Source organism: Manacus candei, unplaced genomic scaffold (genome assembly GCF_025592945.1).
Source record: "Manacus candei isolate 608988 ecotype Guabito, Panama unplaced genomic scaffold, ASM2559294v1 h1tg000028l, whole genome shotgun sequence".
In the NCBI taxonomy this organism is placed as follows: domain Eukaryota; kingdom Metazoa; phylum Chordata; class Aves; order Passeriformes; family Pipridae; genus Manacus; species Manacus candei.
Window position 1 is genome coordinate 13397313 of NW_026138076.1, and position 18474 is coordinate 13415786.

The 18474-nt window shown below is 40.7% G+C and overlaps 1 protein-coding gene across 7 annotated transcripts in view; it reads right to left on the reverse strand.

Moving 5' to 3' along the window:
* Positions 1-7160, reverse strand: part of MTUS1 (microtubule associated scaffold protein 1) — a 131726-nt gene extending 124566 nt beyond the window's left edge. For 2 of the 7 annotated variants that reach the window (XM_051790295.1, XM_051790288.1), the window contains exon 1: positions 6098-6230. The gene's annotated coding sequence lies outside the window, so the exon portion shown is untranslated. Of the gene's footprint in view, positions 1-4807; positions 4874-5837; positions 6065-6097; positions 6231-6423; positions 6751-7035 lie in introns of those variants that run through there. The other 5 variants (XM_051790289.1, XM_051790290.1, XM_051790294.1 and 2 more) reach the window with 5 other exon arrangements.
* Between the last annotated feature and the right edge of the window lie 11314 nt (positions 7161-18474).

The window sequence follows — 18474 nt, forward strand, 5'->3', positions numbered from 1 at the left end:
TCTTCAGTTTTTCCCAGAAGAATATCACAAAGATTCAAGAGGACAGCATCCTGATACTACTACAGAAAGTTTTATGTTGATTCATAATTTCCATGGTGAATTAATGTTGATATAAATAATCCTAACATTGGGATATATACTGCATATTGGTTTTGTTTATCGATCAGCATCTCCCAAAATGAACACCTACCCCACTTACTTCCAAATGTTCATGGTGAATGAGTTTGCCATAAGCTGTCTTTTTAATCGAGCCACTTAAGGGCCAAGACAAACATGAGAAAACCACCAGTATGTAATACTGCTGCTACAGAAAAGTGAGACTAAATAACACAGAAATACACCAAAACCAATAAAATAAGCAAGAGAGGAAAATAACCAACAAACCAATCCAAAGTAGAAAATATATTTTGACAACTTCCCATCAAACGATCCTTTATACTTCTCTAAAAGTGGTCACCCAGTTTACAAGTAACAACCACTTTTTGCTTCACAGACTGAAAGCCATATTGACCACTGCATCATACAGGTTACCAGAACTCTAGAAACTCTAGATAAAGTTTGCAAAGACACAGACAGACTGCCAGTTTTACATACTGTACATACGCCACTTCTCTGCAGGATAATTATTTATCAAACTAATTGTACTTACATCCACAAAGCAGTCTTCTAATTTTTCACCGTTTACCAATATACCACTAAAACCATCAAGTTTCCTGCTAATTTCTCCCAGAAAACTTGGAGATTATTTCTTTCTCCCCAAGCTGAAAGCAATTCTAAGGACAGCAAAACTTCAACTGGATGAAATGACAGGCTCAAAGGGAAGAGCGTGAGAATTTCTTACAGAGGAGCCAACATTCAAAGAACTGCCCAGCACCTACAGGCAGAACTACAGTCTTGCAACTCAGAGCTGCAATAAAGAGTTAGGGCCCTGCAGAGTGACAGAATAAACCATCTGATTGGTGTAATTTCAGAGGTAAGGCCACTAACAGCTTACTTTAGACCAATTTCCTTGAAGGTCTCTGTTTAATCTGAAGGAATTCAGTACCAAAACCAGGTACAACTGCCAATTGACTTAAGTAACATCCTTTGCCTATAATTCTGAAAACGGCTCATCAGCCATCCCAGTTCAAGTTATTTCTCTGAACAAAGTTATTCGCATCCAAAGCAGGTTACAGAACCTTCATCCCCAGAGATTTGCAAGACTCAGTTGGACCCTGCCATGACTGACCTGATCTAGCACAGGCATTAGTCCTACTTCCATTTGGAAGTTGGAAAGAGTGACCTCCAAAGGTACTTCCCAGCCAAATTAAAAAAATGCTTTAATTTACAGAATTACAAAGAAAAATACCAACTTGAAGAAAGTATTATGCAAGCACTTCCTGACTTTCCTTTTAAAGTCAACTAGTATTTCAAATATCTCTAGTAATCACAGCCAAAGAAATATTTCACTACCACTAAAACACTTAAATCAGATCCTAAGAGCAAGTAACTCAGACTTTTTCCAAGAACTGATGACTCTTGTAGACTAGGCATTGACAAGATGTGTACTATGCATAAGCCACCACAGCATCATGTTAATTAGGAGAAGGGGCACACAAACCTTAGCTGATGGACAAGTTTATAGTCTTTTTTGTTTGAGGGTAGTTTTCCACCAGGCCATACTCTTTACCACAATGTGCTCATACTGCCCAATGGCATACAGATCCTTAGTTCCCAAACCCTCCTGGAATGATGGTGCAGTAAAATCTTCCTATTCTTAAAATTCTTCGGTCAAGATTATTCAGTCTGCTGCAATGCAACACTAGAGACATGATAAGTCAGCACCTCTCTCCAGCAGCCTCAGCTACAACTCCAACAGGAGATGAATGGATAGAAGCAGCAGTCTGTAACACTCACACTCATCCAAAAGTACAATCACACTCATTCAGGAGCACACTGATGAAATTTCTTTTCTGGCCAGTTGCATAGGTTTGGAGCTGATCTCACAAAGAAAAAATGAGTACCGTTTCACAGATCACTCCATCTAGACCTCACTGCTGTCAGCTAATGCCATCAAACTAAACCAACAAGTCCAGAACACACTATAGGGACCTCATACATTGACAGGAAATCAGGGGAAAAAACAGTTACTTAACATAGCTACAATCATATTTTTCATAGTAATGACAGTTCCTCCTTCAATGGCTCTGTTTTTGCTTGAAAAAGACTTGTCTACTTTCTTCCCTGACACGAATAGAGCAAACACAGCAGGGAAACTGACTCTGGAAGGTAGGTTTTCTTATTTCTTCCTGTTAGACATAGTATAGACTATCCAGGAAAACGTATTAGAAATACTAGGAATACCAGCCTTAGAATAAAGTGCTACACTACACACACTCTGATTGTTTCACCCACGTCTGGCAGTTCGCTGTACAGCGGATGACCACTGTCACTCCGAGCAGACAGACGACCACTGCACGCACATTCAGCGGGGTCTGCAGTAGGACCAGTTCATCAAAACCCAAAGTAAGTTACATCTCGACTCCCAGTGCCTTGAGTACACTAGTTTCATTTTCCCTGCATTTTCCTAATTTCCATATTGCACCCAATAAATCCACATTTATATTAAATGCAAAAATTACCTAGTTTCTATTTTTTAAATATTATTTAAGATCGCAAAAAGAAAAATAGTTGTGAAATCTTTAAATATTTGAAGATTGCTAAGAACACACTGGCAACTTAGCAAAGTTGGAAGAGCTAAAATAAATTCTAAGATAAAGGCAAACAAAATGACAGACATAAGGGAACCTCCTAAAGAGGAATGAGAACAGAGACTGAGGAGTCAATACAAGTGGGTGATGCACAAATCACATCACAGTAATCCACAAACAGTAGTTTCAGTTTTTCCTGATGCAAAAACTGAACAGAGTACTAATCAAAGCACTTTGAGGTTAACTTAAGCAGAAAAGGGCCAGAATCATTACGGATTAATGCAATTCAGCCAAAGGAAGGAAAAGTCAATGAAATAAAACTGAAGTTAATATAGGTATTAGGAATGGGAAAAAGGAAACTTTCCACTGAAGACTCCTGACATAAGTTTTTGGGGCTAAAAAAAAGCCCATGTAGTAGAAAACTAAGACTCATAATTAATATTATTTTCTCACTTGAAGAACAAATAAAATTACCAACTAGCACTGATTTTTTTCTTCAAGTAATAAAGCATACCTACGTATAGCAAATGTACTCCATGGAATAATCTCTGCAACAACAAAAAATAGGAATGCAGAAAACAACTCTTCCCATGCCTCTATTAGAGCAACTGCTGAGTCTAAAAACATCTTCATACATAATTAAGAAAAGGAATAAACTTCACAATGCAAGTACTCCCTTAAACAGAAGTAGGCTGTTATCATTTTCACTGTAATGTTTGCTTAAAACAAACTGCAACAGCCAATTCCACACCACAAACACTGAAGAAGCACTAACTCTTGTTTCCCTTCCCACATGAAATCAAGTAAAGCAGAATAAAGAGCATTAACTTGTCCGGCTTTAACTCCAAACTACTGCATAGACTGAGCATTCCACAAACTTGCAGGTAATCCTCTGAATTCATGGGATAAAGGCAACTTTAAAAAGGCTTGATTTTCCCAATTAAACAAGAAATCAGCATACATCACGAAATCAAAATATTAGAACAAAATTACTTAAACATATAGGGACTTGGGACAGGTAATCACTTCAGCAGTTTCTGTTGGATCACACCACACATGCTACTTCTGCTCACATAATTATCTCTCAACATCAATCAAAATATGGCAGTGGCACACTTTAGCATCATATACAAATATGTAATATACCACAATTTACATATAATATATATGTTTATACATGTATAAAAAGTATGTATATTTTTATTTTTTAGATACAAAAAAATCAGTCCCACACTATCAGCTGGCTAATCCGCATTCCACAGTTTCTATTATACTAGTCTAAGTAATTATTTTGCTAGATTGTTGACATCATTAGCTATCTGACATGTTAGATCTCAGCCCAATACTAGGTCTTACAAGATTATAAAAAAGTCTACTTATAGTTGGCATTTTTGGCTTTTTCTAAAAAAGAAATCCACTTCTTCTGTACGTGGTTGCAGACAAATTTTGCAGCCACAAAATGCAAGAGTTAGAAACAGGAGCCCCAAATGCATTTACTGTGTCATTACTCTATCAAATCTTGACTTTGTCAAGGCCTTGACATTGCATTTTTGCAGTTAGCCAATTCTTAGATACTGATTTCAGCTGTAAGACTGAGTAAACCACACGAGAATCAGGGGTAGTTATGAATCCAACAGTAAGGCTTCCTATCTACTGAATCATAATTTCTCAAAAAGATCATGAAACCCATTTTAACGGGCCAGCTACTAAAAGTTTAACATTTGTTTGAATATTTTCAAGTTACAGAATCTTGACATGCAGAATCATGTTTATCCTGGATGGAAAATTATATTAGGTGAAGTTTTAGCTTAAAGTTATCAGATTATTATCACTGTTTTAGCCACAATTCTGAAGCAGACTGATCTCAGCCAGAAATCTGCAATATTTTAAAAGTGACTCTATGAATTTTAAATACAGTCTTGTTACCACACATACAATTACACTACATAAAAACAGAGCTCAAATGCAACCTATTGCTCACTCACAATAATGAGCACTAGGAGAACTAAGTTAACCCAGTGGCTGACCTGGAGTCACTTAAGCCAGCCGCTACAATGCGGTGCTGCAGTTCCACCAGAGCACAGTGCACATCACAAGAAATAAACAACTTTTAATACCTGCCTTATCCAGCAATCCAGCTAGGGAGATCCATCACATTAGACAGCACCATCCACTCTGAAAATCTTAGTGAGATAAATAATGAAGGTTAAAGCTTTTGTATTGCCAAAATAAAATAAGTTTCATTAAATGAACACCTCACCCCTCCTCACTTCAGAGAGAGAAGTATTACTGTGTACTGAGTTCATTCAGAAAAAGAAAGAAAAAAATTATTAGCTGTCAATATGTATTCAACAGTGTAGGTATCACTCAATTAATTAGACTTAGTGTTAACAATATTTTACATATAGCTACTCTTAGACCTATTAGCAATGACCAATAACAATTTATTTTACCTGCCTAAGTGAAAGTCATGCATCTGTCGCAGTGTGAGACTTCATCTTTCAGATAACCCCCTGGTGTGGGGTTTAACCAGCTGTACTGCCCATCACATCACAAGCATAACTCAAACAAAACATAAAGCCAAAGCAGAGGCTCAGACCCCGTGTCAGACTGTCAGAGCCATATCTGAAGCAAAAACCTACGTACCCCTCACAAGAAGGGGATGCTCAGTTCTCTGCTTTGATCATACAGTAGAAAAGCAGGTGTAAGGTGTTTTCACAGAGTTGTTTGCTGGATTTTTTTTGTTTTATTTTAAATATTTGCAGTCTTGCCTTGGCCTTGGAACAATGGTATCAAGTTTAAGCTCCATGTCGTTTTAAACTCTGGCTCTCCCCTCCTTGCCAACCTTGCGTGGTATAAATAGCAGTGAGCGGAGGAGCAAGCAGTAAAGATACTCCTAAAAAAAAGTCTCAGGAGTGTTTGTACTCCTAGTGCAGGACCAAAGCACTTGGGGTGCAAGACAGCAAGCTGTAGCAGATTTCAACCACGGTGTCAGCGTTCATCTAGATAAAAAAGCTACCCCAGCAACATACGATTTCCATATCGCTCAATATCGAAAACTCTTAACACACAGCTTGGGCCCCTGGAAGTTCGGACCCCCCAGCCCGGGGCAGAGGCCCCTCGGGGCGGGCCCCGCTGCAGCCTCACCTGCGCTGCGCCCGAGGCCGCGGCTCCGCCGCACCTCGCCAGGCACACGGGAGCGCGGCGGGCGGGGAACCGCCGAAGAGCAAAGAAGGAAAGTAAGCTGGAGCAGGACGGAGCGGCGGCAGTGACCCACTTCCTCCGCCGGCACCTCGGCGCTCGGGCAGCCTCAGCCCCGCTCCGCTCCCGCGCCCCGTTATCCGACCGCCCCGGGAAGCCCTCACTGAGAGAGCGAGGGGGAATGAGGGGGGCGGGACGACACTCACATTTCTGCAGGACAAGAAGCCCGCACTTACACCGACGCACACACGCCGCCCGTCACTTGTAGCTCGGCTCCGCTGGAGAAAACTGCGCCGCGGCCGCTCTCGCCGCCGGCACCGCCCCCCCTCCGCCCCCGCGGAGGCCCCGGCAGCGCCCCGCCCGCACCCGCCCGCCCGCTCCTCGCCAGCGCCGTCGGGCCGGCGTGCGCGGCTCCTCCGCCCAGGTTGCTCCCCTCCGGCGGCCCCGCGTCCCCTCGGGCCGTCCCGTCCCGTCCCGCCCCGCGCGCCCCGGCCGCACCTGCCCCGCGGGTCCCGCACCCCACTCCGCTCACCTGGCGCGGGCCGGGCTGTCCCTGGGCGGTGCGTCTGTGGGCGGGGGGGCGGCCGGCGCGGGAGGCGCAGGTAGAGCCGAGCGGGGGAACTGGGTCAGCGGCTAAAAATACCGCGCGGGGTGGAGGAGGATCCGGCCGCGGCGCCCGGGACGGCGGCCGCCCCTCCTGGGGGCTGTCGGCGGTGCCGGGGGGCGCAGGGCCCTCCCCGCGGCCGGGTCGGGGCAGGCCGTGACCTTGCTCCAGCCGGGCAAGGTGCGCTGGTTCAAACTCGCAGCCGACGGCGACAAAACCTGCCCACCCTCGTTTTAATTCCTAAACCGCGTGTGGCTTCACGGGCGGCGTGCGGGGGCCGTGGGATGCCCCGGTGCTGCACAGCCGGGGTTCAATCACCCGCCCGGGGCAGCGGCCGGGCCGGCCGGGCAGCATTCCCCCGGCAGGGCCCTGGCCAGCCGGGTCGGGATGTGCTCTCTCCCGCCCCGGGCTGCTGTGCGAGGCGGCTGCCTGTCGTGTGTGTCCACTGCCGCTGTGCCGAACGAGGGAGCATGGAAAATTCGCTTGTTCCTGAGAAGTTCCTGCATTCTGTTACAATGCGCAGGGCGGTGGTGTACTCACCATCCCTGGAGGTGTTTGAGAGTTGTCTGGATCTGGTGCTGGGTGTTACTGCTTAGTAGTTTAGGGGTTGCGATGGCAGTGCTGGGTTGATGGTTGATCTTAAAGGTCTCTTCCAACCTCTGTGATTCTGTGAAGTCAGCTGAGAGCTGCCGTGGCTCTGAGGTTACTGAAGCGGCACACAGCAGTGCTAAGGCAATGTCCGCGTTACTACAAAAGTCCCAGGAGACTCTAGCTTAGTTTTCCTGATGGCCTAAGCAGTTCAATGCCAGACTTGTGCTAATCTTTGTGTTTATGTGAATTATTTACAAATGCAAACCACATAAAAAATGTGTGAGTTTAGTCGTGACTGGCCGCAACTTTAACTCTGCCTTTTAGCACCCTGTCCATGGTATTATTTGCAGCCACTTCTTTATGCTCAACATCCTGGTTTTTAGTGGTAGTAGAGTCAATGCTTCCCTCCAAGATTTGTCCACTCAGATTTCGATGGAGAAAGTAGTCTCCCTGACCCCATGGAGTAGCTGCTGGGGCTTTGGCACTAAAGTGTATACTGCCTGTAACACAAGGCAGAGAGGAAGGATCTTTTCCTAATCATTACAAAGCCCAAAAAAGTAAGTTATGCCTATGTGATGTCTGAGGAGGAGAAACTTCCAAATGCCAGTAAAGTTGGAGATGCTCACCTGGCATGTCTGGTACACGAGGACACAGCAGGCTTCAGGCTCCCTGTGAGCCAATGTAAGAGTCTGTATCCAGGACAGATTTGGTGACTCCACAGGAAATGCTTTCTTGACATCAAGCTAATTCCCTAACCTTCCTGTCCACCCTTCTGTACTATATACAGTTGCTGGCTATTTATATATGTGATGAATATGATTCAGAATTAAACATGCCAGGAAGACAGTGATTCTTTCAACCTAGTAATTAAAAAAGGAATACAGCATGGTTGCTTTGTTCCATCACCACATGAAAGAGAACTATTTATTTTTATTGTGGTTAGCTTAATAGTAACAAACAAAATATTTTATTCCCATCTATGAAAAGCAATCTTGCCTGTCTCTATGGGCTTCATCCAAAGCGTGCTGGAGTCAGTAGTATTATGCATGGGTTTTCAGTTAGCACATGACTGCAAATCTAGTAAGCTGGATTAGAGCAAGAGTGTTTTTGGGCTACAAGACTGAACATTGCACAGAACTTGGGCACCCTAAGAAGGAATAATGACAGTTTTTAGTGAGGATCTGTATGGTGCTCCAGATCTTGGGAGGCAAATCCTTCAGAAGCACAGCTGAAGCACCCTGGCATGAGTCCACTGCTGTGCCTAGACGTGTGTAGCAAGGGATATGGTGAGATTTCTGTGGTGTCATTAGATTACTGCTCATGTGAAACTGAGTGATAGATGGTTTACATAGCCAGCCTTTTAGCAAAGTTCACAGGCGTAGCTCCAACTGTATGTATCAAGGCTAATCTCAATTACAACTTAAAAATGCCTCTGTCTTTGTCACCGTGGGGATGGTCTGGAAAGTATCGACTGATTGCTACAGCTGAAAGTATTTCGTGTTGATCTTTATGCCACCAAAGATCACAGTTCATTCAGCGTTCGCTGAAACCATTCCACTCCAATGGCTCTTTCATTTTTCCTGGGTTTGTTGTTTGTCTAGGCCTTTCATACAGCAGTAATCAAGGAAAAAAAAATTTAAAAAACCACACTCTTAGATTCTTTTAAAATGAGGTAATAATGAGGGAATGATGTTTGCTCCTATACCTTTTTTACCTCCTAAGCTTTTATGGTCCATGCATTTTGAGTTTCAGAAATGTAGGAGGAAAACTGCAGGATCAGGTCACTGAATGTTGAAAATGAAGGGAAGGAAGCAAGAAAGAAGAGGGAAGAAAGGCAAAACCACATAAATGAGGAAGAGAAATGAAAGAAAAAGGATGATGAGGGGGAGGATAACAATGAACAATAAAGCACGGGAAAGAATTGGAGAGACCAGAGAAAGGGGTAAATATCACAGTAGGTGTGAAAGGAGTTACAGAGGTTTTTTATATTCTTTTCTTCTTTCTTGTCAATTGGGATTAGTCAGGAGTAGACACTACAAATGCCTCTAAAGGGATTGGAAGGAAAAACTACCCCAAGATGGATGTATGTCTGTCTTTAATAATAGATATGATTGCAGCAGGTATAAATAATTTGAAATAGTACCAGGTAACTTGAGTATCCATAACAGTAAAAATGCAGCTGCACAGGATGGCTGAGTCTGTGTCCTGCTGGTATCCAGGGTAATGGATGGGTTTTAGTAGGTTATTAAGGAACTCAGTTTCTGTTCCTGGCTCTTCATGGTTGCTCATGTACTTTATTATTACATGCAATCATCTAGAAAAGCAGTGTTGTAACAGGGATTGAAATTCAAATGTCCCTGCTCCCAGCTAGGTACCTTAATTGTTGCATTGCAAAGTGATGCCTTGCTTCCCTGGCCCAATGAATGTGGATTAGTTTGTACAGAATAACAGGCTTTCAGTAGGGTCAATGAAAGGCATTCCTCCCAGCTAGCCTCTGGCCTGGTGACGAAGGGAATTTCCTGGGAAGTGTCAGATAGGACTTCACTGTTGTCCTTATGACTCTCCAGGTCTAACCTCTGCCTGTTTAGCTGATGAGAGAACCTCTCCTTCCTCCTGCCATGCTTTCAAAAAACGCCAAAGTCTAACTCCAGCCCTAACTCAAGAATGAAGTGCTTTAGATGCCAAGAAGGTTCTAGTTGCAATGTCAGTAATTGGAAACTGAGGTTCTTCTCACACTGGTTGTTGGAGATTCTGGTCCAAGGTACTGCTACTTCTGGTGTGGTGGGGAGTGGGAACACATGGCCTGAGCTGTGGGCTTCAGGGCACCAAACTGGTGCCAGAACATGGGGGCTTCAGCTCTTAACACTGCAACAGCTTGGCCTGTGGTGGATTTATAGTTTGTGATAAGTCTTATCCTGTCTGTGTTTGGGAAAACACCATGTTGTGGATTTGTTCATGGTACACAGCGGTGTGTTCATGGGTAATTCTCAGGCATCAGGAGGCTGACTTCCGTCAGATGAAATTTCTGCAGGCTGAAGGTTAATGTCTGCTGGTGTGAGGTTTTTTGTTTGTTTGGGGTTTTTTTGCGGTAGAGAGAGGGCCAGTGGAGATATGTAATGACTGTTGATAACTGCATTTAATTTTTTCGGCAAGTGGTAAATACTGTTCGCCTTTGTTTGTTTATGCAAACTACATTTAAAGTACTGCATTAATACAAAGCAAATGTCTCTGCAGGGCAGTGCCAGTTTTGGTTGAAGAAAACTATGGCACCACAGTTGAGAGTCTTCATTATCTTCTAAGTCTCAATTACTAATGAATATTCTTTAATTTTTGTTACCACAAACTTCACATGCATATGACTTATTTGAATTAAATTGTATACTTCCTGCTTTGACAACATACTGATGAAGTATGGTAGAGAAAATCATTAGAAGTAGTCCTGCGGAAAATGTTGAAAATGTCTTTGGATCGTAATTTGGGTTCAATCGTGTAATTTTGCTGGTGTTTTACCTGTAATGTGTACAAGTAACATCATTTGAAGAATCCTTGGTATATTTCCTCCACAGTTTAGAACACAATCAGACTGTGGATATCCTCACAAAAAGTACCGGTACAGATCTCTGGGCTAAATTAGTCACATATGTAATTTTTCTTTCATATGCTTTTCAGTAAAGCAAGGTTCAGACGTCTACTTACAAACAGCACTGGTGGAGAACAGAAAATACTCTGAACACTTTAACCATTAAGCTGATTGTAGTTTACTTGACTCCATAATGTAATACACTCTTCCCTTCACGGGCCATTATCTCTAACCTCTACAATAAACCTCTACATTGTATGTCTTATTAATTATTTATTCCTTCCATTATTTTTAAATGGACATTAAAGAATTGGCTAATGGTTTCTAGCACAATTCATAGAAACAAATCTGTTCAATAACTTTTGGAAGCATTTTCTTATGGCAAATAACATAATAAGGAAAGCATTAGGCTTCATCTTGTGTGGAGTTAAAATACCGCGTTAACTGCTTTATTCCTATTAATATGTCAAGAAACTGAGATAGGTTTTTTCCTTCCTGATATTAGTGATTGAGAATATGTGTGTTATTTTTCTAGATTATTTTAATTACTTTTCTATTTTTTTCTACTTAAATAAAAAATTGACTAATTTTCCCCCCTTCTTTAGTGCAATTTCAATGAGCTCAGATAACCACATGCAGAATGACAACTGTACTCTTCTGTACCAATTGTTATACCTTGGTATTTTCCACATACACTCTTTCCTAAGCAAACACACTTTCACATAAGCAGAGTTATGCAAAAACCCACAAATATGGCTATTTGTTTATTCTGAAAGGGGGGGAAAAAGATTGTACGGTGAACACGATGGCCGAGCAGAGTTATTGTTAAAGCAGTATCTTCAATCCATGTGAGTGCAATTCAGAATTTAATTGCCTTTGTCAAGGCAAGGGGGAAGGGATATTACAGCAAGGAAGATGGTTAAAGCTTGCAAAAGTATACTGGCAGGGAGGATGGCTACTGGAAGAGGTTAAGTCACAGATCATGTGAAGATGTTTGAGAGATTGATATGTTGCCACAGTGTGAATATTTCCAGTCAAACCTGCCTACTTCCTAAGAGAGTAGTGGTGTTATTTGTAGACGTCCTGAAATGACTGAACAGAAAGAACATTGGGAATGCTGGTTTTCAGTCATGTTGAACTGGAGCTGATGCTTAAATAACTAAAAGAGCACTAATTTGATTAATGACTTGGTCAAAGGAGAGAGAGAGAGAGAGAGAGAGAGAGAGAGAGACCTGTGAAAAAAGTGCCTAGAGATGCTAACTGGTGGGACTATTTGATGTGATAACGAGACGATGGTTGACAATAAATTCCTGTGGCACCCCATAACAAATTTGAGGAGACAGGGCAGGAGCTCTCCAAAGAAGATGCTGGCAGATGAGTCAGAAACCTGAAGTGGGAGATATTCTAGCTATTAGAGACAGCACCACACATTTCTTACTTTTGGTCCTTTGTTTTTGTTTCTTTTCTGTCTTGTTGTTGTTTAGGGTTTTTGTTTAGTCGGGTTTTGGTGTTTTGTTTTGTTTATTTAAAGGAAAACAACTTTTTTCTAAAAGTCCTCCTTAAGATCTTTCTGTTAAATGAACTGTCTGTGGCAGAGAAATGAAGAGACCTATTTTGCACAGACCTATTTGAAAATATTTCTTGCCAGGAAACAAGTGCTTCTGAGCCTTTTAGGCTATGCCTCTACAACAGTTCTAAGATACGCTTGCCTTCAGCTATATAACAGTGGTTAACAGAGGTCTACAGAGAAGTTATTAGCGCTAAGACTTATTTAAGGGAAATTATTAGAAGGAAAAGATTATACGGCCAGTTTCTTTCTCTACTTTTCAGTGTTTTCATCACTAGCTCACTACAGACTTAAGGTCTTGACAAAATAAAATTTTGCTCAATTAAAACTGATCTCATTCTTATCTGCAGCAAGTCAGCTGCTTAAAGATTGTTTGCTTACTGAAGATTGTTTGCTTCTGTCACTTTTCTATAATTAAGGAACACACAAATTATATTGCTGTTGCAGCATCTCCCCAGTGTAGGTTTGGATGTGAGATTAAGTTAGCAGGGTTTACCAAGTATCATTTATACCATGGTAAATGTGGATGTGGGGATGAATAGGCTCTTAGCCAGCAGCAAATATGTGGTGATGTGACATGTTCTGACAGGAGAGAAGACTAAGCTAACTTGCACACGGTTTGCCAGTAGTAAATGCAAAGTAATACATGCTGACAGTTCCTGCAGGCCAGCTGATGCATAGTGAGTTGTTAATAGGTGCTAAGTTGATGGTGCTTCTGAGCTCACAAGACAGTGTAATGTAGTGTACCACATTGCTTTTGCTTAGATCCTGTTCTGTCAGTAATGTCTTCTCTGGGTTTCAGATCTGTATGTGTATGAATGTGTATTTCATTAGACCCATAGCACCTTAATATTGCAAATTGTGTCATTGTTCACACTGGCTGGAATAGTCCTATTTAGAAGTAAGTATGGTATATGTAACAGGACAGAAAAAAACAGAAAAGTGGGAGTAATTGGGATAAAGGTACTGTGTACTAAACAGAAGCTTGCACCAACAAAATGGAGAGGAAAAGCTGGAAACCAGTTCTGTGTAGCAACAAGATGTCCCCTTCTGAGCCTTAATGAGACTGGATGGAACAAAATGCTGTGGGGAAGCTGTGCTGCAGCAGCCTATGGCAGGATTTAGCACAGACTGCTCAAAGTCAGATAACTGGACAATGAAACCCTTTCCACTTGCCCATCCTCTCTAATATGGACAAATGAATTCCAACATGAATGAAGGGATAGCATATGCTTTTTTGATTTGGGGGTTGAAATTGAATGCTATTCACTGTGCTTGAAAGATTACTGAACAATAAGAGATCGGGAAAAAACAAGTAAATAAAACACAAAACAAGCCTTTTCTACCTGTCATTTTAAAGAAAAGGTATTCATTCAATGGGAGAAGAAAATGAAAGTAAACTTAGGATTTTTTCCCTCCTGTCTGGGAACACAAGCCAAAAGGAAGAAGATGAGGAAACAGGATGGAATTTAGAGTGAAAATAATCTAGTGTGTATGGGAGTGTTGGGGTGGTAAGTTTCTTATTGGCACCTAATGTGTTTTAGCCCATGTTTCCCATAGCAGCATAGATTACTTACAGGTCTTACATGAACTCCTTTCCAAACCAATCCTTATTTTCCTTAGAACAGGTCTGATGTATTAATTTTCTTTCCCCCAATACTCACTGTAACTGATGAAAGAAACTTCTCTAGGGAAAAAACCCTGAGACTGTTGTTCTTGGCTTAGTATTAATGGCTGGACAGACCTTACATAAGAAAATTAAGAAAATTTAGCCCTGTCTAGGGTTCAAGCCACTCACCTTTACAAACTGGACTAGATTACTGGTGAATCAGGTGCATCTGAAATAAGAACAACACTATTTTATTTGAAAATTGAAGGTAAGTGAGACAGGTTGTGCATGTATTATGTGTCTACAGCACTTTTCACCTGGGATGCAGTACGATTTATCTGTGAAATTATGTGTTGTTGATATTTCATATTGTAAAGACAGTGTGAATAAACAAAGTTATTAATAAACCAGATAAATGTTGACTTAATATTTTAGATGTGTTATTTTGGCTATTTTGCAGTCTTAAGGGTTGATTGGAAGTATAATGAACTGTAAGAAAAAAGGAAAAACCAAGCATACAAAGTTACAAAATCATTAGCAGTGTCTGAGCAATGTATTTCTTTTGTTGATTTAACTTCAGTTCCTTTTTCTGATGGGTCAGTAGTCTTGGATAGTAGGAAGAAAAGTTAAATTGGAATAGAAACAAACATTTTTAGTTAGAAGAAACAAAGCTAGTTTCTTCATTACTAGCTACTTGCTTTCTTGTAGCTGAACGTAAGGCTAGCACATAGATAAGCCACCAAGATGCAATGTTGGAATGTTTTGAAGGCAGAAGTCAGTTAATTTGCACAGGGAATTATAAAAATATGTATGTTTTCTATTGTGACGAGCTTCTGAGTCAGAGATGGAATGTGCAGCGGAAGAATACTCATCCCTGCTGCCCCACGTGGCGCCCTCCTTAACCACAGTCTCTTGCTCAGCCTCCTATTAGTGGGCATTTGTCAGTTTTTATAATTTTCCATAGTCTGAAATGGAAACTGTAGTAGCATATAGCATTTTCTTAGCCTAAAATGACTAGAATTCTCCAAGGAATCCCTCTATGCCTGACTTTTCCTACTTTGTATGTATCACAGAAAACTGAAATATCATACTCCGCACACTGACCTGTACTCTGGATTTCATTTGCCATTTACGATGAGCAGCTTGCAGTGTGTTTAAAATGGGTATAACAGGCAATGCTGTTATTAAGGATTACTGATCCTGTCTCTGTGAATATTGGTATAATGGATGGTGGTGCCAACTAGAGCTGATTATTTCCTGCTCTTCAGCACTGCTGTCTCCGTGGAAGTTGAAGCTGCAGACTTCCTTAATTATTCATGCCAGTCCAGAAACTGAAAACAGTAGGGCTAAGTGTAGTGGAGCCTTCTGCCATAGTCAGCCCTTCTTTCTTTTAAATACACGGCTTGAAGGTAAGCTAGCAAGGTAATCTTTCAGGGAGAACTGTGGGCATTTTAAATATACCCTGGAATACTTGTGCAGTACACTTCTCCCAGAGACTGAATGAATCATTGTGTAAAATGCTTCTGAAAAGGAGCCATTCTCCTGCCTTAAACCTGTATGCAGACAGTACATAAAAGTCAACCTCTCTGCATATGCTGGATATAGTTCAGGAACTGCTGCTAATAAGGTTTTATCCCAGTGAAAAACCTGAAGATTCCTGATTATAGACAAGGATCAGACAGAACTATTAGCCTAGGCTAGTAATAGAATAAAACATAATCCTTGAATTGCATGTTTCCTGAGAAGGTTTCAAAGTACTCTGTAAAGTGGTTAAAACATATTTCCCACATATATATGAGAACAGTATCAAAGAGTTCAATGACATGATACATGATACAGAGAACATGAGAGGTGGTGGGGGAAAACATTAATTCTCACTTCTACAAATTCTGTATTTCACTTCTTAGTCTGAAAATACCTGTATTCAGGTTTCATTCTTCTTCATATTAAGAAAATGAGATCTGTGAGTCAGAAGGGTTCCAGATTTTGCTGGCCCATCAAAATCTGTATGACCCAAAGAAAGGATTTTTATTTTGGTCACTTTTTCTCTTCCTACAATGGTAAAATAGGCAGTGAAATAAACACTACTGCAGTACATTTTTCTTTTGGAGAATAATATAGGCCTTGCTTAAAATAATGTGAGAAACCCATTTGTAGCTGAAGATGTATGTCACAGCATTTCCAAGAAGCAGTCTGCTGAAACTTATTTGTTTTTAATGAGTAAGCATGAATACACCCAAATGAAGGCTTTCTCTGGTATCACATCAGACTTACTTGCATTTAAATTAGTGGGTCAGCAAGAAAGGACAGTGGAACCTTTTATTAGCAGCTGACTTCTCCTGAATCTCGTTTTACATTCTTGGTTCTAGCACTATTCAACTGAAAGGAGATCCTGTAAAAAAAGATGGAGATGAATAACAGACCACAGAGAAAAGGCAGGTGCCAGACATCAGTTTCCACTGTGTTCTTCAAAAATATCTGTATCCTCAATGATATTATAAAGAACCATAATGCAGCATGTGTCCTTGTGAAACAGGCAGTCTTTTGTATTCTCTGGTAAGAGCTTTTCATGAGAGAAGTCTAGGATGCACAGTTGAGTATTTTTTTTAAAGCTGCCTTAGATGAAGAGGCTGCCTATCAAGTAAGAAACAAAGGTAAATAATTTAAATTATATTTCACCTGGTGAAATCTTTATGGTGGTGCTGTTCTCTAAGGAAGTTTATATTTTCCTACAGTCACTATGTGATGTACCAGGAGATCTCAAGAGTGAATTTGATAACACTCTTATTTCTAACAGGAACTCTTCCTATGCTGGACAGCCTGTTGCTCATTCCTCATCTTTAATGATGGTGTTCTTCGAAAAGCTGCAGGATATCTTAATTTCTCTTGAATTTTGGTTTTGAGGGTTAATTAGTATACAAATGGCAAAGACACCATGTGACCTCTGCAGAGAATATATAACTTGTTATCACATGCACCAACAAGTACATCTGAGATGTCATGGGCCATCTCTCCCTTGCTTTCTCAGCTGTAGCTCTTTCCAGCTCTAGCTGGACATACACGCAGATACTTTTGTTGTTCTGGTTACACCAGAGAAGGTGGCTGATCATTAGTATGTGATGAATTACAGAGCACGTATAGACTAACAGGGCTACACTCCCTATGGAATGCTAAGTAATGAATGTGGCTGATACCTTTTTAATGAGAAAGTTGAATAATAGAAAGGATCTGTTGTTAAAGCTGTGTTTTCTTTGGGATACAATATAAATGAGCTGCTTGAGGAGCAGATGACATGACTAATTAATCCCCAGTGTAACTTTACTGGACTCAGTTGATTTGCATGAGAATAATTTTGTTCATTCTTTCGGAGAGAGGAAAAAAAAGTTAAGAATTACATAGCAGGGAAGGTGTGCAGTTATTATCTTATATGTGAAACTTTTACATCAGATTTAGTGGCTCACTAAGTGCTTTAATATTGGGGAGTTAAAGGAAAACAGAATTTATTGTCATGAATTGCAAATATTAACGACTTTTTTCCCAAAGTTGTATTATTAATAATGTATTCCTATGGTGTAAAATAAGAAGGAAAGCCTTCCCTTCCTTCGGTTTCAAGAGCTTTTTGCTTAGAAATTTTAGGTTGAGTGGCTAATGTTCTTCCAGCTGGGTATGATTTTTCTGTTTTCTTCTGTACAGAGTCAGAGGGTTAGTGGAACCAACTCAGAAGCTGTTTAACCCCTTGTTAGGAAAAGTCCCTGAGAGAAATAGATGAGAACTGTGCTGAGATCTTTAATTAAGCATGCTGTGTAAGAGAGGTAGGATTCAGTGAGAAAGGACTGGCACAATCTGAATTAGTCTTATTTCAAAAACTTCCATGGGATATTTAAAATGAGACATTTAAAGTTATTAGAAAATAAGAAAAAAGAGATACATTGCAATCATTAAAATCTCCTTCATCATAAGGCAAAGTGCACATCTTGCAAGCATTAATAGTTCAAACTTAGATACTAGCCTTTTGAATGAGGTTTGCAAGACTTTCTAGCAATGACATACATCATGAATTTTATATTTGCTGAGTACCACATGAATAACCCACTGATTTCCGTGAGGCAGCTTTTCCCAGATGGGTTTATGGCATCTTGGCAGGAGATTTATTTCATGTTCTCCCTGCGGTGAATTCACTATAGCCCAAGCACTTACTTCCTCCTGCTGGTGCCACAAGTATTCATTAAATCTCAGTTTCTTTATCACAAGAAACATTCAAATGCTGTATTATTTGTTATGATATAAACTTCACTACAGTGAAGTTCCATTGAATTTCTGGGCAGTTGAGATGTAAAAAATAGACATCCAAGCAGGGAAGAGCAGTAGAGGAATCATAGCAGGAATGCTGTAGTGCAGATATGTTAGTTCAAGTAGAGTTTGGAACTTGCACAGGTTTTTTTTCTGTTTGCTAATCATCAGAAAATACAAACTGCTATTGTAATAGGAGACTTTTAAAAATAAAGAAACCAAAATTTAACTACCTAAATGAGCCATACCTCAAGATAATTAGATGCTGAGAATATCCACAGAGTTTATGTAACCTTAGGAACTCATGTATGATTTAAAAAATAAGTTCAGGACTAAGTTCAC